The sequence below is a fragment of the Lontra canadensis genome, unplaced genomic scaffold (assembly GCF_010015895.1).
Source record: "Lontra canadensis isolate GAN:19392208 unplaced genomic scaffold, GSC_riverotter_1.0 scaffold64, whole genome shotgun sequence".
Lineage (NCBI taxonomy): Eukaryota > Metazoa > Chordata > Mammalia > Carnivora > Mustelidae > Lontra > Lontra canadensis.
In genome coordinates, this window is record NW_022631058.1 from 9,530,256 (window position 1) to 9,554,175 (window position 23,920).

Below are 23,920 nucleotides of genomic sequence, written 5' to 3' on the forward strand. Positions count from 1 at the left end.
CAGGTGAGACCCTCCCCGATTATCTTCTCCCTGGAATGACCCTCCCCTCCTCAATCCCCCTGCTAAAGTCTCTGGACAGAGATTCTTGCTCTCAAGGGCATTCCCCCCATGTAACCCCTGGCAAACCTGCCCAAGTATTGCCCAACAAAGCTTGTGTACACTACTGCCCCCTTGTGGGTGTACATTTTCCCCTGATCACCACTCAGATGCCTCAAAGGCTCTACACCAGGCTGCCATGTTTATAACCACGTCCCCTTGCTCCCTGGCCCAGACTGATTGGAGAAGGGGCACAGACCAGACCCAAACCCAGCCAATCAGATTATCTTCTCAGAATGAGACAATTGGATTCAGAAAATGGAAAATGACAAGGTGGACACACAGGTCTCCTTATAATACATGTTTCCCCAATCCAAGAAAAACTAAGTTTGTTCGAAGGAGTCTCTGTTACTTGTAATAAAACCTTGTTAAATAATTCAAAAACATAAACGTAAAGGCTCAGCATGGGGAGAGATGACTTTTAGTCTCTGGCAATTGGGGAATAGCTTGCATGCAAAAAGAAACAAGAACTGGAAGGAGTTCATCACAAGCAGTCATCCACAGAGATGTGAGCAAGCATGGCCGGCCTGCTCAAAGGGAAGCTGGGCCAAGTTAGAGGAGATGGTGAAGAGGGAGGAGGTAACCGAGGCCAGACAGGCAGACCGAGCCCAACTGCGGATGCCTGCGGGTGCTCAAGTGCAAGCCACAGGATGCCTATACACCTGAAGGAAAACCACATTCTTCTGTTCCCTCAAGTTCAGAGGTGTTTGTGCTAATGCTGAGAGTGCAGTCCTAGATGTGCAGCTGAGGTGATGTAACTCACTCTGCATCCCTGGCCTTCAGGAAAGCTAGAAAACTATGGAGAAAGGGGTGTGGAAAAGAATGCAAGGGCAACCAGCTTCCCGACGTACTGACTTATCACCATCTATGAGGGAAGAGACCGCCATCTTGGGCATTGAAGATCGGCTAAAGTGGGCTGAGCGAGGCGGAAACTGTGAAGGTAGTATTTAGGAAGTTTTGGCTAAAGGTGCTGAAGACGGTTTGGAGGGGGAGAGCCTGGAGCCAGAAAGTCAGGTGTAAAGGGATGAAGGCTGCCCTGAGATGATGAGACCAATAGGAATGGAGACGCTAGAGCACAAAATCCCTCCAGGAAGAACAGGAGTCAAGACTGGTACTGCCCGGGTAGGAGCAAGGCAGCAATGTCCTCACTGAAGGGGTGAAGCCAAGGGAGATTTAAGAACCTAGAGCCAGGGAGACAACTTTAAAAATTCAGGAAAGAGGAGGGGTTTGCTTTTTGTAATAATAAAGTAGTTTCTAACAGACTAATCCTCTTGAAAATAACAACTACTGACCTTACATTTATAAACCAAACAAATGAGCAAAGAAACAAACAAAAATGCTACCTGAAGGCCGTCAAAAGCAAAAACTATAGGGGAGTCTATACTTGAAAGAAGGGGAAGATGATGGGTGGACTTTCTCTTATTTTAAAAAAACCCAACTGGGGTGCCTGGGTGGCTCAGTGGGTTAAAGCCTCTGACTTCAGCTCAGGTCATGATTCCAGGGTCCTGGGATCGAGCCCCGCATCGGCCTCTCTGCTCAGCGGGGAGCCTGCTTCCCCCTCTCTCTCTGCCTGCCTCTCTGCCTACTTGTGATCTCTGTCTGTCAAACAAATAAATAAATAAATCTTAAAAAAAAAAACTGATCAGTGCTATGTGGGATTCTTAAAAACATAACTAGAAACCCAAGGTATTATGCGCTTGAAGAACCAGAAGGCGGAGTCCAGGGCAAACAGAGCAGCTATAAAGTGAGGGGTGACATCCCAGGGAGGAGAGAGTCTGGGAGAAGGAAGCCCCAAGTTTTGTGTAAAAACTCTGCCTCAATCTGTAACTAACTGTGTGTGGGGAAGATTACAAGATAAGCTAAGGCTAAACAAAGTGTAAAGAGATTTAGTTACTGCCCACCACAAAAACGACAAGGGCTGGAATTACAATGAACTCAAGAAAACTGCCTGATGACATACAACAAGACAAATCAATATTTTTCAAGAATAACAGAATCCAGGGGCTCCTGGGTGGCTCAGTCAGTTAAGAGCTTGACTCTAGGTTTTGGCTCAGATCACGATCTCAGGGTCATGATAGAGCCCCGCATCAGGCTCCATACTCAGCATGGAGTCTGCTTGAGATTTTCTTTCTCTCTCTCTCTCCCCTTCTCTACAACTCAGGCAAGTGTGTGTGTGGTTCTCTCTCAAATAAATAAATAAATCTTTAAAAAAGAATAACAGTCCAGAGTCTCTACACTATATCATTCACAACATCTGGGTAATAATCTAAAATGTTTACACATGTGGAGAAACAAGAAAATACAGCCAGTACTCAAGAGAAAACTCAAAAGCAATAAAAAAGACTGACCCCAAGATGACACACATTAGAATTAACCAACAAGGATTTTAAAAGCCTGTTAAAACTATGCACATGATATCTTAGCACAAAAATCAATACACATGACAAACAAAATACACTCCTAATGACAAGAACCAAATGAAAAATTAAAATCTGAAATGTAAACCTCTCCTGAATGGGTTTAAGAGCAGAACAAAAAGAACAGAAGATAATCTATAAACTCAAAGACAAAATAGACTTATTCATTCTATAAAACAGAGAAAAATAAAGACTGGAAAAAATGAGAATCTTGGAGACCTATGAAAGAGACTGTCTATCCATGCTTAGCAATTAAAGTCTAAGAAGGAGAAGAGAGAACAGGAGAGATAAAGAACAAGGCACAGAGATTATCTGAAGATACAATTTCCCAAATTTGGTTAGAGACATAAATTTTGGGGGGGGGGGGAATGGGTGAAATAGGTGAAGGGGATTAAAGAGCATGTTCATCACAATGAGCACTGAGTAATGTACAGAACTGTTGTATCACTATATTGTACACATGAAACTAACATAACACTGTATGTTAACAATGCTGGAGTTAAAATAAAAAAACTCAATTAAAAAAGACAAACATTGTCATATTTAAGAAGATCTTTAAACATCAAGCAAGGGACATAAAAAGAAAGCCATGCCTGGGCACATCAGAGTGAAACTTTTTGGGGGAAAAGCGATTAAAAGACAAAACAAAACAAAAAAACAGAAACAAAACACTGTGGATGCACCCAGAAGGGGTGGAAATCCCATTAGGGACAGAAGACCAAAGATAAGGATGACAGTAGATTTCTCATCAGAAACAATGCAAGTGGCAAGACAGTGGAGCCACACCTTCAAAGTGCTAAAAGGAAAAAAAAAAAAAAAAACCCTGTCAAATTAGAATTTTATATCCAGTGAAAATAACTTTTATAAACTAAGTGAAATTCTTTTTCTGACATACAAAAACTAAAAGAATTCACTGCCAGCAGACCAGTACTGTAAGAAATGTTAAACGAAGCCATTTAGGCAGGGGGAAAGTGAAACAAGAAGAAACTCTGGATATATACTAAAGAATAAAAAGAATAAAAAGCACTACAGAGTTATACAATAACTCTGTAGATGAATATATATGACCTTTTTCTTATTATTTAAATCTTTTCAAAAGGCAACTGATTGTTTAAAACAAAAACACTGCCAATGAATGGTGGGGCTTATAACAAATATAGAAGTAATAAAGCATATGAAACAATAGCACAAAGACCAGGAGTAAAGAAATAGCAACGTACTCATTTAAAGATTCTTACACAATACAGTAAATAGTATAATATAATGTGAAGGTTGACCATCACAATGATGTATACTACAAATGCTAAAGTAACTACTAACAGAATCAAAAAAGAACAATCACTCAAAGGGAGGCAGAAAAGAGGAAAAGAATAATGAGGAACAGGTTAGAGAAACATAAAACAAATAGTTGAGTGATTGGTTTAAATGCAACCAAATCAATAATTATATTATATGTAAATAGTCTAAATATCCCAATTAAAAGAGGTTACTAAATGTGAAAACACATAAGATGAAAACCACATGTTTCTTATAAGTAAACCACTTTAACTATGAAATCACAAATATAAGGGAATATACTATATAAGCATTAATCTAAAGACATTTAAAGGTTGTATTAATAGCAAACAAAGTAGATTTTAAATTACGGAATATTACCAAGGTAAAGGGAATAATTTCATATAAAGGGGTTAATTAATCAGAGAATGTAACAACCCTATTTAGACATCTAAAGAACTTTAAAATACATGAAGAAGGGGCGCCTGGGTGGCTCAGTGGGTTAAGCCTCTGTCTTCAGCTCAGGTCATGATCTTAGGGTCCTGGGATCGAGCCCTGCATCGGGCTTTCTGCTCAGCAGGAAGCCTGCTTCCCCGTCTCCCTCTGTCTGCCTCTCCGCCTACTTGTGATCTCTCTCTCTCTCTCTCCCCCCAACTCTGTCAAATAAATAAATAAATAAATAAATCTTTTTTAAAAAATACATGAAGAAAAGTGATAGAATTGTAAGGAAAAATAGACAAATCCACAATTAGAGATCTTAGCAACCTCCTCTCAATAACTGATAAAATAAGTAGACAGAAAAATCAGTAAAGAGGGGCGACTGGGTGGCTCAGATGGTCAAGCATCTGCCTTCGCCTCAGGTCGTGATCTCCAGGTCCTGGGATAGAGCCCCACAATCAGGCTCCCAGCTCAGCAGGGAGTCTGCTTCTCCCTCTCCCTCTGCTTCTCCCCATGCTTGTGATCTCTCTGTCTTTGTCTCTGTATCTCTCTCAAATGAATAAAAAAAAAAAAAAATCTTTAAAAAATTAGTAAAGATAGGACCCTTGAACAACACTGTCAACAAAATTGACATAATGTCAAGAACACTACACCCAACAACAGAGCACTACCCATTCAAGTGCACAGGAAACATTTACCAAGCTAGATCGCATTCGGGGCCATAAAACATATCAATAAATGTAAAAGGATTCAAGTTATACAAATGTGTTCTCTGACCATAATGGAATTAAATTAGAAATCAATAACAGAATGATATTTGAGAAATTCCCAAATAACTGAAAAATAAATAAAACACCTATAAATAAACCATGAGTCAAAGAGATCAAAAGGAAAATGAGAAGGTATTTTGAACTGAATGAAAATGAAAATAACATATTACAATTTGTAGGGCACTGCTAAAGCTAAGAAAGAGGAATATTTATAATACTAAGTGCTTATATTAAACAAAAAGAAAGGTCCCAAATTAATAACTTCAGTGTCTTCCACCTTAAGAAACTAGAAAAAGAACAGCACATGAAACCCAAAGCAATTAGAAGAAAGGAAATAATCGAGAAAAATATCAATTAAATAGGAAAAAAAAATAGAGAAATTTCAATTAAACCAAAAGCTAGTTCTTTCAGAAGGTCAACAGAACTGCTAAATCTCTAATCAGCATTATCAGGAAAAAAGGAGGGAAGAAAACATATTACCAATATCAGGAATAAGAAAGGTGATGTTACTACAGTCTATAAATATTAGAAGTATAATAAATGGACAGAAGAAATAATTTTATGCCAATAAATTCAATAATTTAGTTGCAAATTCCCTGAAAGACACAAATTAACAAAGACCAATGAAAAAGAAAAAATAATCTGAATAATCTTACATTTATTAGTAAACCTGAACTTGTAAGTAAAAATTACCCTTCAAAGACTCCAAGCCTAGATAATTTCAGTGGTGAATTTTAGCAAACAATTAAAATAAAAATAATATTATACACAAAACTTCTAGGAAATTGAAGAAGGGAGAATGTTTTCCAATTTAGTTTATGAGACCAGGATCACTCCAGTATCAAAACTAGAAAAAGATATACTAGGAAAGAAAACTAAAGACCAGTATCTTTCAGGACTATACATGCAAAAATTCTTAACAAAAAAAAGTTGAACCAATCAAATCTAATAATAAATGTAAAAGATAAGACAGGCCTAAGTGGAGTTTATTCTAGGAGTGCAGCGTTGATTTTACATTAGCAAAATCAATATAATTTACCATAGTAACTTGTTACAACTAAAAAAAGTCATATGATCATCTCAGTAAACACAGAAAAAGCATTTGACAAAATCTAGTATCACTTCTTGGTAAAATCTATCAGCAAACTAGGAATAGAAAGGAACCGCCTCAGCTTAATAAAGAATATCTATAAAAAAGAGGAAAAAATAAACCCTAACTCCATAGTTACTATCATACCTAAAAGACTGAATGCTTTTCTTCTAAGATCAGGAACAAGGCAAGATTGTTCTCTCACCACTTTTTTTTTTTTTTTTAAGAACGGGGTGGGGAGGGGGCAAGAGAGAATCTTAAGCAGGCTCTATACCCGACACGGATCCCAACATGAGGCTCGATCTCAACACTGAGATCATGACCTGAGCGGAAATCAAGAGTCAGATACTTAACCAACTGAGCCACCCAGGTGCCCCATCTCACTACTCCTATTTAACACTGTATTGGAGGTCTAGTCAGAAAGGAAAACAAGAAGAAGTAAAATGTAATCAGATTGGAAAGGAAGAAGTAAAACTGTATTTGCACAATATGACTATCTTCATAAAAAATGCCCATCTACAAAAATAAAAAAACACCTCTAGAATAAGTGAATTCAGCAAGACAGCATGATACAACATGAATAAATAAAAATCAGTTTCATTTCTTTATCTTGGCAAACAATCAGAAATTAAAATTTAAAAGACACAATTTACAATATCATAAACACATTGAAATACTGAGGGATAAATCTGACCAAAAAATTGCAAAACCTGTATTCTAAGAACTACAAAACATTGCTGAAAGAAATTCAAGACCTAAATAAATGGACACATAGAACATGTTCATGGATTGAAGACTCAGTACCATTAAGATGTTAATTCTCTTTAAACTGATCTAGATTCAACATCAGGCTTTTCTGTAGCAGTTGCCAAGCTGATTACCAATTCCTGTGAAAGCACAAAGGACCCAGAATGCCCAAAACAATAGGCAGAACAAATCTGGAGGAATTTCACTACATGACCCGAGGACTTATTCTCAAACTACAATAATCAATACAGAGGGTATTAGCATAAAGACAGACAAATAGGGACGCCTGCCTGGCTCAGTCAGAAGAGCATGCAACTCTTGATCTCAGGGTCATGAGTTCAAGCCCCATGTTGGTGTACAGATTAATTAAATAAATAAATATGTTTTAAAAAAGACAGATCAATACAACAAAATACACAGTCCAGAAACAGACTCACACATATTTGGTCAACTAATTTTAAATAAAGGTATAAAAGTAATTTGGTAGAGAAAGAAGTTTGTTTCAACAAATGGTTCTGGAATAAATTGAATAAATAAATAAATGGTTCTGGAATAAATTGAAATCCATATATTTAAAAAATGAACCCCTATACATACCTTGCCTCATATACAAAAATTAATTCAAAAGACACCACAGCTCTAAATGTAAAACTACAGCTTTTCGAGAAAAACCAATGAGACAATCTTATCAGGCCAGTACCTCTTAGATATAACACCAAGAGTGCAATCCATAAAAGGAATAATGGATAAAGCGTATTCTAAAATGAAAAAATATCTGTCTTCCAAAGACCTGGTCAAAAAATGGAAAATACAAGTCAGAGACTGTGATAAAATATTTGCATATCACATACTTGACAATGAGCTTATATCTTAAACATATTTTTTAGAAACCCTCCAAACTCAGTAATGAGTATATAACCAAACCAACAATAAATTGGGCAAAGACTTCAACAGACATTTCACTAAAGAAGATGTATTAATGGCGAAGAAGAACACAAGAAGACACTCAAAAACGTGAGTCAGTAGGGAAATGAAATCTCTGAAGAGATACTGCCAGTACACACCTAGTAGCGTGGCTAAAATTTATGAAGATCATACCAACTTTTAGCAAAGAGGTGAAGCCCCTGGAGCTCCCATGTTGCTGGTGAAAATGTAAAACAGTACGAATAATTTGGGAAACATTTTTGGCAGCTTCTTAAAAATTAAACATCACAATCTTAGGCACTGACCCAAGAGAAATGAAAGCATAGGACCATAAGTACATTTGTACACAAATGTTCAAAGCAGCTTCGTTTCTGACAGCCATAGACTGGAAACAACTCAATTGTCCATCAAGGGGCACTTGGGTGGCTCAATAGGTTAAGCCTCTGCCTTCAGCTCAGCTCATGATCCCAGGGTCCTGGGATTGAGCCCCACATCGGGATCCTTGCTCAGTGGGGAATCTTCCTCTCCCTCTGCTCCTCCCTCTGCTTGTGTGCACTCTCTGTCTTAAATAAGTAAATCTTTAAAAAGAGAAACAAAACCAAATGTCCATCAAAAGGTGAATGGGAAAACAAAGTGCAATATATCCCTTTAATAGAATACCACCCAGCAATAAAGGGGACTGAAGGGTTAATACAACTCTATGCACGTCTACGTCTTGCATACATGGATGAATCTTAAAATCATTTTACTGAATGAAAGAAGCCAGACAAGCTCCCTCCAAAAGTACATACTGTATGATTGCACTTATATAAAAATTCCAGACAGTGCAAAGTAATCTGTAGTGACAGATGGCAGATTAGAGGTCGCTTGCCTACTTGATGCAGGGTGGGGAGGGATGAAAGGGGAGATTACAAAGGAGAAGGAAGACGCTTTTGCAGGTGACAGGTCTCTTCATTATCTTGATTGTTAGGATGGATTCACAGGTGTACGTCAAAACTTACCAATGCACACTGTAAATATGTGCAGCGTATTACGAACCAAGTATAGCTCAATAGAGGTATTTTTTAAAAAGATGACCTGGTATCTTAAGACATGCTTCTTAAAGTTTCCCACCCATGAGTCTGTATAGGAGAAAATGAATAAAACTCCAGGGGTCTAAGGATACAACCCCCAAAGCAGCCAGTCACCAAGACCAAATTTCCTTTATAAGAAGGAGGCAGGAATGCGCAAAGATAGAGGGAGAGAGAGAATCTTAAGCAGGCTCCAAGCCTAGCGTAGAGCCTGACAAGGGGCTCTATCTCACTACCTTGAGATCATGACCTGAGCCAAAACCAAGAGTCCGACCCTTAACAGACCAAGCCACCCAGAAGCCCCTCTTACATTGTATCTTGTACTCCTGTTACTTCCTAGTTCATAAATGGTCTGTGTTTAATATAAATATGATGTTTAATATTAATTACTAGTTAGATTATATAACAATTCCTGCCACAAGGCTTCATGTTAAATAGATAACCTCAGGAAGATGTAGCCTGCTTTCTTTGGGGCATTGTTTGCAACTAAAGAATACAAAAAATTTTTGCAAAATCTCCATCCTTTTATTGTCTTTCCATACTGCTTCTCTCTTCCTCTACTCCTCTTTTTTCCACTTATAACTCCTGGAAACCTGGGGCAAAAAAAATATATTTGCCAATGTCAGATACTACTTTCCTCTTTTAAGGAAGTAACACCTCAGAGTTCCAAAGGTTGGTGATGTAATCAAATTGAAAGAAAAAATACATTAGACTCTTCATTTGTTCAGGAAGGGAGCTCTTTTGGTTCTGAGTAACAGACTATTCCAGAAAATCTTTTCTTGTTATTGTTTACTTTCTGCTAGATTAGACAATGTCTCTGGATTATAATTACAAACATTTAGGTTTTACTACATAGTCTGGTGGCTGTGGAGAAAGGTGGAGAAGAGAAACACCTGGCTGGCTCAGTTGGTACAACATGCAACCCTTGATCTCAGGGTTATAAGTTTGAGCCCCACGTTGGGTGTAGAAATTACTCAAAAATTTAAAAATTAAAAAAAAAAAAAAGAAAGAAAGAAAGAGAGATAGATGGTTGGATAAGAACCTGCAGTGGTCTGGCCCCTAACAACTCCCAGATCTCTAGGCCCATCTGCCCACTAAGCTCTCTCGAGTATTTCCAAAATTTGTTGGCAGAACACACAATGAATGAATCTGATTATTTGTGCAAGCTTTGTTATGAGAAGCAATTTGTAAATACTATGATGCTTTTTAGGTAAGTGGTTTTATTTATTTATTTATTTTAAGATTCCATTTATTTATTTGAGAGCAAGAGAGAATGAGAGCAAGCAAGCATGAGAGGGGGAAGGTCAGAGGGAGAAGCAGAGCCCCCGCTGAGCAGGGTGCCTGAAGCAGGACCTGATCCCGGGACTCCAGTATCCTGACCCCAGACAAAGGCAGTCGCTCAACCAAAGGAGCCACCCAGGCGCCCAGGTACGAGTCATTTTTCTTTAGAATTAAAGGAATAATTAGAAATTACTTTCCGGAATGCTATAGAATTGCACTCCTCTCAGTTAGTTCAACCACAGTCGGGTTGACCTCAGCTTGCCAGAGAAGATACTGTGAGAGAGATTTACTAAGTACCAAGGAGTTCCAATTTCTTTAGGACTTCCTCTTTCCTGTTGCCTCTGTGCCCGTAAAATCTTAATGCTATCATCAGAGTGTTTACGGCGTAACTCTGTAACTCAGTGCAGGGCTTCTCAAACTCCAATGTGCGCGCAAATCACATAGGACCTTGGTAAGAACACAGACTCTGATTCAGTCAGTCAGTCCGGGCTGGAGCCTAAGCTCCTGAATTTCTGACAAGACCCCCAGGAACAATGATACACACTGCTGGTTCCAGACCACACTTCGCAATTCACCTGCAGGGTTCTCCAAGTGGGGTGGGCGGACCAGCAGTTTGAGCATTCCCTGGCCATACAGGAGAAATCCAGGATCTCGGGCATCACCGCACACCTCCTGAATCAGAAACCCTGGTAATGGAGCCCAGCCGTTCTGTAGTCATTCGACTTTCAGGCGACTCTGATGTTCAGGAATCACTGGCTCAGAGAATGAAGAAGCAATGGACTGTGGCAGGTGAAAATCAGCTGATACTTCAAAAGGTCTGCAGTTCTGAGAGAAAACCATAGAAACTTCAAGAAGAAGCCTAGTTATAGAAGACTATTTTACGTTATGCCTGTTTAAGATGTTATCTATTTATTCGAGAAAGGGCGCACACGGCAGGGGGAGGTGGGGGAGAGGCAGAGGGAGAAGCAGGATCCCCACTGAGCAATGAGCCCAATGCAGGACTCAATCCCAGGACGCTGGGATCATGACCTGAGCCGAAGCCAGATGCTTAACCAACTGAGCCATGCAGGTGCCCCTATAGTGGTCTATTTTAAACCAGAATGTGTTTAAAGTCTTCCCAGAGACGTCATCAGTTCTAATTTTTTTAAAGAAAGAAAATACCACGGAAATACCCAAACATAAAAGCTCTCTGTTGACAAGGTACAATATACACACACCACCAGCATAATTACTGGTTCCATTGTCACATGTTTATAAAAAACATGTCACAGTCATATTTTTTTAAAACTCTCTTCCCTCTCCAAACTCCATGTTCAAATTAGAACACATGAGATTACATCTATTCTTAAACTTTACAAACCTAAATAATGTGTAAGAACATTATGAAGTGATCAGGGAAACACAACACAGCCACTGATTTACAGCAGCAAAACAAAGGTCTATCAGTTGGGCAAAAAAATATATAATTAGAGCATCTTATTTATAACAATGTTGGCTGGCTGATTTTTTATCCCACCACTTCCACTTATAACCCAATGAGGATGCGGTCAACTAGATGATTATTTTGAATAATTCTAGCACTTATCTACTGAATTTTTTAAAAACATCACTGTCACAGGCACCAGATAAAAGAGACCTTGTTATATATGTCGGTAACAAAAATTCAAGAGATATGTTAGGATGAACCACAGAGAAAGATGAGAGGCCGACACACCAACTCAATAAAAATGGGGGGAAAATTTAATGGAAAAAAACTAAATTTTTATACTCGGGCTCCCCTGAAGGTCATACAGAAAATGGAAAGTATATAAAAATTAGTATCTATAAAAAGGGTAGTCCAGAACATAAATAGGCATTGGTCACAGCAAGGGGCTGGGAGCCACATGAACTCAAAGACACAAGATGATCCTCATGTCTGTGCTTCATTCATCCGCTGCTTATACAATAGCAATACAACACCGTCTTCATGGGCCGTGGTGTGCTCTCTTCCAGCTGCCCTAAGAAAAGCACTCCCCCAAGCACAGAGCTGCTCTGCACCGCCAGGCCTCTCAAAGCGTGACCCAGGGATCAGCGTCATCGGCATCCCTGGAAAGGTATTTGTGGGAAACACAGACTCTCTCGGGCCCCTCCCTCGACCTGTTGAATCAGAATCTTTATTTTCATAGCATCTCTAGATTTGTGGGCACAATCCGTCTGAGGAGCACCAAGCCTGCTTTTTGTCTCGGTTCCACCTGGACACCACTCCCCACCCCCGTGACTTGCCAACTTCCTCTCTGGCTGGTGTTGAAGTCAAGACTCCCATTCTCAATCACTCCATGAGAATGTACTGGTTTGGGAGGGAAGAGCTTCTAGGGTTAATTAAATGTCCTTCAACAAAGTGTATCTTATTTTGGAGTAGAAGACAGAGGGATAGTATTACTCATACTTTAGAAAATCCATCGCATAAAAGTTAAGTGAATTATTGAAGGTCCAAACTTATCATCAGCAAAGTACTAACTTTGAAAACCACATTTCTTATTTATGTTGTACCATACTGTCTGGCTTTCCCTGGAAATCCCAAAATGGAAAGAAAAGCTCCCACTTGAGTTGGGATATGTGGTTCTGATTGCCTGACCTAATCAAGAATGTAGCTCTATTTCTTTTCTTTTTCTTCCTTCCTTTCTTCTTTTCTTAACAGCATGAAATTAGGGTCAGGACTCAATCCCCCAAAACAACTTGGTCAACAAAAGCTCACCCATCTCCCCACCTACAGAACTGGGAACTCTGCCTGCATCTGGATGCACTCATTTTCTTTTTGCTTTTTTCCTACTATGAAGTTCAGAGAGAAGATACTTACACTTTCTCTGTGATGGAAAAAAAAAAAATCTCATTTTTCAACGAGGCTCATTTTTCAAAAGAACATTGGAATGTTACTCTTTAGCCCTTAAAGAGAAGAATTTATTAACCTAAAGACCTAGTTACATACTCTATGAGTCTGGCTTTGAAGGACTGAGGCTTCTAAACAAGTTCCCATAGTAAATGGCCCTAGCTGCAAAGAACACAAGGAGAGAAAGAAATTAGTCATCATTTAGGCCAGTGGTCCTCAAATTTTGCTCACATGAGACTTTGGGGGACCTTTTAAAAATCCCCATGCCCAGGGCACAGCCCAGAGCAATTAAATCAGAATCTTTGGGTGTGGAACCCGGCAGCCCACTTTTCCTACGCCCCCCCCTACCCCGCGCCAAACTCCCCAGGTGATTCCAAGATACATCCACGTTTGAGAACCAATGAGCTGGGCGGTGACACCCACAAAACTGCACACGGAAGGCCCGAGGCCTGTTCCGTTGATGGCTCGGCACATCTTGTATTTACTCCATTCTTCCCACACGCCAGGTGGCAGGATCTTGGGGGATATACTCTCACTCACATTCCGGAACCTGCTCTTCTCAAACAGCTGCTTCGACTGGGGGTATATATATTTTTTGCAATGAGCTTTCATTTAATAAGAAATTCTTTCTCATTCCCTTAATATTCCTTCCCATTAAAGCATAACCTACAAACAGCAGGTGAATTATACTTAAGTGGTGAGTATAAAAGACAGCTGTTTTATCTCAATGGAACATTTTCTCCTTCTGATTCCATTATTTTACTCTGGCATGACATGCCTCATGTTTTAAGTAAGGCACAGGCTTTTCTTTCTTTCTTTCCTTCCTTCCTTTCCTCCTTCCTTCCTTTTCTTCTTCTTCTTCTTCTTCTTATTCTTATTCTTATTCTTCAAGATGAGGTGAAATTTCAGCTACAAATCTATTCTAAGAGATCTTCAAGAAATGGTTCAAATAAGAACAGAGCAGTATTTATTTTTTATGAGCAGCTGAAGGCTGATCACAACATTCCCCCCAGACCATGAAATGTGTAACCCTGGCATTTTTCAGGGCTATTTTTTGGCACACTGAACACAGGTTGAAACATGGAACGGTGTTTTATTTTAATTATTCTTCTTGAACCTCCTGAATCTTCAAGCGGCAACACCTGAAGGCATTCATTCACAGTCAGCAGATAATGTGGCCTTTTTCCACCCTGCAATGACCTACTACAGAGAAAATATAATGAATCAACTTTTTACCTAATGGGTGCTGTTCACGTGTCCTTGGATTGCAACTGCCTGTGTGTGAACTTGTAGGGTATTTTCCAGACTGTCTTTTCAAGAAGCAGAGTGTGCTGACTTCGCCAAGCCTACTTCCTTACCTTTGTCTCTTCCGTTCTTTGGCAACTCCTCTTGACAAGCCTACCCTGTCCAAGGTCTTTCCCTTGCTTTAAACTGTCTCATTATATCCTCTTCAATTTTATTTTTACCTATTCATAATATGGATCTTCTAAAGAACTCCCCAAAAGGATGGGGTCGGAGTTATGATTGATTTTCTGTTACCACTGGAAGGAAGATTTATGTCTGTGCCCACAGAATCATATACTGTTTATAACACCCAGTTAGTACAGAAGAATTAAAGTCACATACCCCACTCCATAAATTTGGATCTATTTAATGATAAAAGACCACATTATCAGAGACAAAGATTAAACAGCTGTAAATAATGGCACATTTGTTTGGTGCTGATCTTTAATCTTTCCGCTACATCAATGCTTTGCTAAGGTCACTGGAGGCAACATACAGCCACCAGATAAGATGTTTCGGGCAGGAGATGAGGACGAAAGACTCGCCAACACTGGGGGGTAGCTCCAGAATCTGTCAGACTTGAGTTCCGATTCTGACTGCACCACGAGTGCTAGCTGTGTCCCTGGGTCAGTCCCCCTATAAAATGCATGTAATAGCAATACTGACCATCACATGGCTGCTCTGAGGAGTAAGGGCTCAGAAAGCCATGACTGCATATCATCTATTCTCAACGTATTTCAAAGACAGAAACGTGACCCAAACGAACTTATGAGGCAAGAGAAGTGGGTCCATCTTACAGATAAGAGTGAGGCTCCCAGAGATGAAGTCAACTCGACCTCCACACTTATCTAAAATGCAAAAATGACTGTGTTGTATCCTATTTAAAACCCTTCACTGGCTCCCATGACCAGAAAATTAATAGGGGCATAAAGTCCAAACTCTTTATCATGCCGTAATCCCTCGATAATATTACTTTTTTTCCCCAAAACTCAACCTCAAATCACTCCTGCCGTGAAGCCTTCCAGTGGCATCAAAGACCATGTTGTCCCTCCCTGCTCTGGGCTCCCGCTTTCCCCGCACAGACTTCCCACAAAGCACCACAGCATTTTCCTGAGCTCGTTGCTTTCTAGGTCTGAGTCCGCAGGCCAAACAGGAAGTTTGTTAAGAACAAGGCACTGTCCTACTCATCTGTGTTGTCCCAGCACTTAGCCGAGCACCGACACCTAGTAGGTGGTCCGTAAAATGCTTAAATGAGTGAACTGTCCAAAGCCATCCAACCAGTAATGGCAGAGCCAAAGCAGACTGCCCCCATCTTCCAACTTCCTCTTGGGCCATCATCCCCGGGTCCACATTGCCTTTGTTAATGCGCAGGTGACATCTCAGAGAAGACTTGAGGCTCAATCTCTGTATTCAGAATGGACTTGCCATAAAACCTCAGACCACTGTGTTCAAAAGCAAACAATCAATAACAACAAAACTGTGCATCAATTTACAGATCTGTGAAAGAGGGCTCATTCTTAATACCGGACATCAGAACACCCAGGAGGTGGGGAAAGAACAAGAGAAAAACCAATTAGATAACACTGACAAGTACCTTCTTGAAAAGTGTCTTAATCTAAAACCGTCACAATAGTAAATATAATTAGATAATAATAATAATACCAAAAACAGTTTATTACCATCCTTTCTTCTGAGGCTTTCAATTGGAACTGAAAACACAATTACTAATTAAATTAGACAACAGGAGGTATCATTTTCCAAATGGAACCCTAGTGATATAAATGAGTTACTGCAGCTTCTCAAATTTCACTCTGTCACTCAAAGAGGGGGTTATTCACTTCGCTAGAGTCAACTCAGAAAAACAGATCTACAGACTGCATTTGTTCCTTTATTCCAAATGCAGGTCATTTCTCTACTTTCTGTGTAATTACTAAGCCACTGTCAGACCATAAAGATGCCACAGCCCAGCTCCTCTCCTCAAAGAGCTTACCACACATTAGTGGGTGCAGAGGGGGACAGATGGCAAAAAAAACCCTAGTCATGTCTCAGGCAAAAAAAACCCCAAAAAACAAAACAAAACCAAAAAAAAACCCAAGTCTCAGGGTAGGAGATAAAGAGCAGGAAACACATTTCTTGCCTTGGAGGAATCTGGGTAAAAATAAAACAGTTTTAAAGTGGAACAGGGTGAAGCACAAGGTTGTGATCTTTACGGGGCCTGAGAGCATTCTGTTTTCTTCCCCTTCTTTTTCTCAAAAACTTCAGTTGCATAGTGGAATGCACCAAGTTCATTATTTGTCTTTCGCTGAAGACTTTTCCAAACTGTGCTTTTAAAGGCATTAGGAGAAAAATAAAAAAGAAGAAGAGGGTGCAACTAGAAATTTAGGAAAATTAAATAACAATAAAATTTTAAAATTTTAAAATAAAAATACTTTTTTGCTGAAGTACATTTCAGACTTCTTAATATGCAAAGCTGAATTCAGAATTTCCCAGAAGGGGATGTAATGTGCAGTTTTAACCAAATTAATTTGATGCAAGACTCTTCTTAAACATCTTGCAGGCTAGTATTCTGCAAACCGTACATAGAAAATACTTGGTCTAATGAAAATAATACACAAATCACTTCCCCCTTTTTATTTTAAGAAGTCTGTCACAGATTAAAAGAAAAAGGGGGGGTTCCTAGAATGGAGAAATAAAGGGGGAATTACAGCTAGGAACAACAGCAAGAGAAAGATTTTTGAATTATATAAATACAACTTCGGTCTTGCTCTCCACCTACATTGTGTGACTTTGGCTTAAACACTGATTAAACTTTTGAGGTGCCTAGGTGGCTCAGTCAGTTAAGCATCCAACTCTTGGTTTCAGCTCAGGTCATGATCTCAGGGTCATGAGACCAAGCCCTGTGTTGGGCTCCACAGTGGGCAGGTGTCTACTTAAGATTCTCTCCCTCTCCTTCCCCCTCGGCCCCTCCCTCTACTCACAAGTGCACTTGCTCTCTCTCTCTCTCCCTCAAATGAATAAATAAAATCTTTTTAAAAAATGGATTAAACTTTCTGAGCCTGTTTCCAGCCAAATGGGAATAATGGCATTACTTGCCCCTGGGAGTGAGTGGAGGTATTTACTAAGTTAAATCATTCCCAGAGTGGTTAGCACAGAGCAAACCTTCCATGTTCAGAAAGCATCCCAGGGGACACTCAAGGGGTGACAGAGAGAGGCACATTAGGGACAGTCCACCATGGCTGTGTCTTCTTAGGCTAAAAACAAAATAAACCCTATGGGAAAAAAAAAAAAAGAGAAACACACCAAAATGGGAGGAAAGTCTAAAGAAAACTCCTCTCAAGACAGATTTTTAAGGAAATGAATTTAACATGAAATTACAAAAACAAGTGCCCCCAGCTGTTTCTACTTGTCTATGAAATCTGATCTCCAGATATCACAATGTATCTGGAGAACAAAGAAAATGCAAAGAACAGCAGGATAAACACTTTTAGTTGTGTTCTCACTTCATTTCTTCCAAGTGGTGTGTGCAGCATGGGAGTGGAGGGAAATGCAAAATCCATCCACAGTAAATTTATAGCAGATTTCGGGATCTGGGATATTTCTAAGGAAACAGAGAGAGAGTGGCAAAGCCAGCAACAAATAACCGTGTGGTATGTGGTAAGATCAAGACCCTAAAAACAGATGCCGCCCTTGGCCAAGTCAATTAGTTTTTACCACTGCCCTCTAAGAGACCCGCTTAATACATACCCAAACCCAAGGCAAAGCCTCACATTGGACTTTCATAGTACTACATGCAAAAACAAACAAACAAAAATCTTGCACATAAAGTTGCCTGGGACACTAATACAACCAGTTAGAAAGAAAAAGAATGAGCTTTAGGACTTTAAAAATCAAATTTGTTAGGATAAAGTGTCCCAAGACAGATGCTAACAGAATTTTGTATGGCATAGTTCTCTAGAGAAGTATGTCCACCTGGGTCTTGAAAATATTTTTGCTGGGCATAAATTTTCAACAGTTAGTTTGGAAATGTCTAACAAGTATTTGCAACATGAAGGAACTGGATGGATGGATGGATGGATGCATGGATGACGCGGCAGAGTCACAGTATCTACGATTGGAAGAGCTCTAAGATGGCTATCAGTGTAGTTTTTTTTTTTTTTTTTTTAAGATTTTATTTATTTGACAGACAGAGATCACAAGTAGGCAGAGAGGCAGGCAGAGAGAGAGGAAGCAAGCTTCCCACTGAGCAGAGAGCCCAACTCGGGGCTCGATCCCAGGACCCTGGGATCATGACCTGAGCCAAAGGCAGAGGCTTTAACCCACTGAGCCACCCAAGCGCCCCTCAGTGTAGATTTTGTACGCCCACTGTGTCATGGGAAGCTCACCACCTAAGCCAGACAGATCTCTCCATTATGATACAATGTTAATGATGACAATGAACACTTCCAGAGGTTTCAAGTTTTATCCAACCTAGTTTGTTAGTGGTAAGAATACAGGGGTCCCCAAAGAGTTAAGTACTGTAACAGATACAGTTAAAAGTCAAGTACTCGAGACTTTGTTATCTGTCACCAGCATTCCTGTGTTCCCCTTGGGTCTCAGCTAGGTACTTACCTCAACCTGTACTTTCCTTACCTATTTCAGTGTCAACGAGGGGGTTCCTCCACCTCTACGTGTAACTGCGAGAAGGTAAAGATCTTGTCTTTCCCCAGCACCTAGCCTAATGCATGCACACACACAGTCAGTGTGTCTTGATATTTTTGGATATAGTAATGAAATGCGAACTAGAGAAGTAGGTGCTTCTCCTGCATATCATTACAAATACATTGTTTGGGTGGTGTTGCTGTTAGGAGTCCAATGGTCAGGGTTTTGGTCCCTGTTCTTCATTCTCAACAAAGCTCTGCATCCCAGAGCAAACTTCTATACCATGCCGGTTTCCTTTGTTTTGTTCTGGGTGGGTTTTTTCTTCTCATTGTTTTAAGGTTTTATTAACACATACAACCTGCACATAAGCTGTCTATTCATCTTCCTCACCGCACAAACCAGCACTGGGATTGGTGACTCCAATGGCCAGCTGGGCTGCGCTCTCCACAACGGCTATGGGGTTCTTGGAGGAGACGCCGTGAGCAATCTCTGCATGGTGAGATTTGTTGCACATCAGCCACACCTCAAGCTCCTTGACACTGTGGTCAAGGAACTTCCAGAAGCCACTGGGAAGCATGTGCTTTATTTCCTTGTTGCTCCCGAAACTAACGCTGGGCGTCAAGATCTGGTCCTTGAATCTTCTACGCACCCGATTGTCAGTGCCTCTGGGTTTCTGTCAGTTGTGCTTAATTTTGACATACCACTCTGACTGGTCCCGGATGAACTTTGTGGTCCTCTTTTTACCGATCTTGGACTTCACTAGAGGTCTGAAGACTGTCGTGATGCGGAGTAAGAGATGGCTGCCACCTTCACAGGCAGTTTCAGGAAAGAGACTCACTGGTTCCCTTTGTAAAACTGGCCACTCAGTTTATGCTTTCGAAGGTTCGAAGGTCCCTTATGTCAGGCATATTCTAGGATTACTTGGAAAATATAAACCCAAATACCTGAGTTATCATAATGAATAAAGTTTGACTGGAACAAATAAAGCAATGCATTCCGAGACTGTTTTATTGAGTCAGTCATGGTTTTATCAGGTTCTCTCATTTCTCTGGCAAATCACGAACTGTACTTTCCTACATTTGGCCCTTAAAAAGAGTGGGATCGATAAGGTGGCTAGTGCCCACTCCCTGAAAAAGGAACAACCCCCTCCTCTCCTGTCCAGAGAATTTCTGCAGCCTGTTTGCAAGCTTTCTCATTTGAGATGCAAGTGTCATTTAATTAAGTGGTTCCTGGCGACTTTGATTTTTCCAGCCTCCAATGGGTTAATGCTCTGAGAGCTTCCTTTCTTTTACAAAGGGGCAAGAAAACACATTGAGCTGATACAGTCCATTATTAAAATTGCATTTCAGCAGAGGCAAATAACTCCAGCCACCAGACGCTGGGCTTCGCCATCATCTTCCCTTGCTACAACCCAAAGCTATTACATTAAGAGGGTAAGCAAAACAATAGAGCTGACAGTAAGGCACACTCCCCTGGTAGATGGAAACCGTCAATCCTGTGGGTGAAGTATTTAGCTACAAAAGGAGAAAAGACACTCTCTGATTGAAGGATAAAAGGAAGGAATGCACAGCCACTTTTCAATCAGAACAGGATGGCAAATACCTGAAGAAAATACAGCTTCTGCAGGCGGACAGTAAGTTTCAGAAAGCGGGAACCCCCAGACCACGTCATGAGAAAAAAGCTTGGGGGCCCACGCAGTCGTCTTATCCGGTCCACATTCCACTTGGGTGCTCAGGGTGCCCACCCACTCCTTGCATGACAGTTTCTTCCGAAATGAAGCACTGAGCTTCCTCATGGGCCAAGCAGGCTGACCTCTTCAGCTTCAGCCACATTCAGTGATATTAATAAACTCTGAGTCTTTATTCAGAAGTCAGTGAAATTAGCAGTGGTGCTTAGAAGCCAGAAACACGATGCCTGGTTATTCGAAAACAAAAACAAAAAACTCTGACCATTCTTTCCAGTTAAACTCCAGCTCCAGTTCTCTGGACTCGAACAGTAATGCTAATAGATTGCACCTCGACTAAAAAGGGAGCCGGTGGCAGAAAATCTATTCCTCCGGCAAGGTTGCCGGGCAACAAGCAAGCTTTTGGCATGTGGCTGATGTCTCCAGGCAGCCTGGACTCCACAAAGTGAGCTCTTCCATCACTTATAACTAACTTGATTTTGATGGATTAAAACCGAATCAAAATGTACTGTAACTCACTCGCTCCCAAACTCAAGAATCAGGGAAAGACCAAAAAAAAAAAAAAAAAAAAAAAAATCCCAACACCCAACAAAAGACTAATTTATCAGAAACACCAGGATTGGCTAAAGTTCATTCTACTGGGTGATCAGTTCTAGTAGACCAACCATTTCCAAATGCAATGGGAAAAAAATAGCACTGAACAGTATTTGGGGGAAATACTAGTGTTCTAAAGACAGAGCCTTGATATAATGAGGAGTTCTGGATTCGAGGATTCAAGTGCCTCTTTCTGCCTGCAGTTCTCTAGCAATACTTTCTCTGGCAAATACCTGAGCACATTAGTCCATGATCAACAAGGACTCACTAAGGGTTCTGAGGGCCCCCCCAACCTCCCAGGGCTGCAGGGGTGACCAAAAAATGTAAGACATTGGGCCAGGCCTTACTTAGAACACATTCACTGTGAGGACATAAAGTAAAAATGGTTCTTCTCACCAAAGAAGTTCTGCAAAAGGTTACTTTGGCATTTATTGTGTTCAGTTATGAAAACCACCTCCAAGATACACCAACTTAGCTGACTAGGCTCCAGAAATGGTCAGGGCTGACAGCTCAAAGGCCATGCCTGTCCTCTCCCAGGGTCGGGTGCAAAGCAGGCCTTCCTGCCTGGCTCCCAAAATACGCTCACCCTTAATCCCAAACTTTTCTTTCTTTCTTAGAAAAGTACCCTTTACAGCACTCATAACCGATCACCTCCGCTGCTAACAGGCTCTTCAGAAAGCTGCACGCAAGCGCACTGACCCAGGGCTTCCTCTTCTCCCACGTTCCCAGCCTCTGGTGGTTCGCAGGCCGGGGCCGCCATCACAGACTCTGAGGGCAAAAGCAACCAGAAGACGCAGACCAGCGAGTCTGCCCACACGTCACCTCGGAGTGCTGGGTGAAACCAGACGGCGCTCATCAGCTCCTTCTAATGCAGAAGCTGCCTCTGACTTCAAGTGAAGCACTTTCATGTTCCAGCCATGGCGTGTCCCATTTGTGGCCTCGTCAGCTCCCCATCCATTATGGATCCATTATGCCTTTAGTCAGTTTCCATGTTTCTTGCAACACATTAAAATGCACTGCAGGAGCTAAAAGCAGCCTCCTCCGTAACCATTATGATGATAAAACGCAACTTGATGGAAACTGATATATTATTATTGCTCCCTAACAAGACATATGCCCTCCGGAAACAAAGAGTTGTTAGTTTTAATATGAAAAGGAGGCTTAATGGGTATTCCCAAGAGCTTATAAAGGTGGCTGAACAAGTGCATGGCAGGCCACTCTCTACAAGTCTAATGCTTGCCCACTCTCTAAGGTGTGGTGGGAAATGCCATCCCAGAAATCTTTTGCCAGGCTCCCCCTCCCCAACCAAGCTCTCCCTCTGTTGCCTGCAGCTTTGCCCCTGTACCAAACCCTTCCTACTTTATATTCAACTTTTGCGTATAATTATCCACTCTCCCATCGGTGTATGTTCTCTGAGTGCAAGCTCGGGGACTGATTCAGAATAGAAGTTCATGAAATGTTAGATGATTTGGGGGGTTTTTTGTTGTTTGTTTTTTTGTTTTTGTTTGTTTGTTTTGTTTTTAAGATTTTTATTTATATGACAGCAATCACAAGTAGGCAGAGAGGCAGGCAGAGTGGGGGGGGGAGTAGTCCCCCCTGCTAACCAGAGTGCGGTGGAAGTAGTCCCCCTCCCCTCCCCGGCTAAGCAGAAAGCCCGAGTCAGGGCTCAATCCCAGCATCCTGGGATCACGACCTGAGCCGAAGGCAGAAGCTTTAACCCACTTTGTTTTTTACTGAGAGCAAAATGACATGTAACTATAACCCCAAAAGATTTTTAAAAAATTTTTTTTTTTAGTTTATGGATATGCTGGGATATCTGGTCAAAGCACTCCTGCTAGGTCATGCAGCGTCCACGGGATTGGTTAAGTTGACCAGCGGGATCTACCCTTCCAACTGGAGCGCCTTTTGCTCCCTGTAAGTCTCTAGCAAATTGCAGCTTTGCATAGGAATTACTCAATAAATAGACGCCATGAGAAAATTAAGAGTTAATGATTTTCCCCCCTAATGGTTTCCTTTCTTAAAATAATGTTTTGTGTTATAAATACATCATATCCATATACCACAAAATCTTTGTCTTTTTCATGTATATACATATATACACACACACAATATTGTCAGTTATTGTTGAATTTTTTCTTGATCTGATTAGTTTGCAACATTGCTTCTTTCAAGTTTATCAATAATAGCATCCCATTTGTTTCCTATTCAGAATTAATCACTATTTGTAACTAATTATTTGTTGTATCCTAGTCTTTCTCCCCAGTAGACTATGAGCTCTCCAAAGGCAGATGCTATTTTATCTTGAGCTCTGTTAGTGTCTCCCCTGCCTGACACCAAGGCTGACATGGCGAAAGCGCCCAGTAGATGTTTGTGGAAGGATCTCTTGTCTGAAGCCTTTGGCTGACTAATTAATGCCTAATTGAAGTGCTAGCTTGGTAGAAGGTCTTCAAAAGAAAGACTGCTGGCTTAACAACTAGGCTACAGGACTTGCACTAGGTTTTGCTTCAGAGAAACACCTGCAAAGCAGAACACTAAAGCTAGCATCCTCCTTTAGGGAACCCGAGGGAGCCTGTAATCCTAGGAGAGCAAGAAGGAGAAGCTGGCAAAGGGAAAATGCTGTGTTATCTTGTTCAAAGAGAACATTCAAAATCAGAAACACCTATATTCAGATGTTCAAGACAGAGACACCTGAGTAGAAGTCAAAATATATATTTGTTATTAACTACAAGTTTGAGGGGCACCTGGG

The 23,920-nt window shown here is 40.7% G+C and overlaps 1 pseudogene; it reads right to left on the reverse strand.

Moving 5' to 3' along the window:
- Positions 1-19,269: 19,269 nt before the first annotated feature.
- On the reverse strand, positions 19,270-22,030 carry LOC116879905 (annotated as a pseudogene).
- Between the last annotated feature and the right edge of the window lie 1,890 nt (positions 22,031-23,920).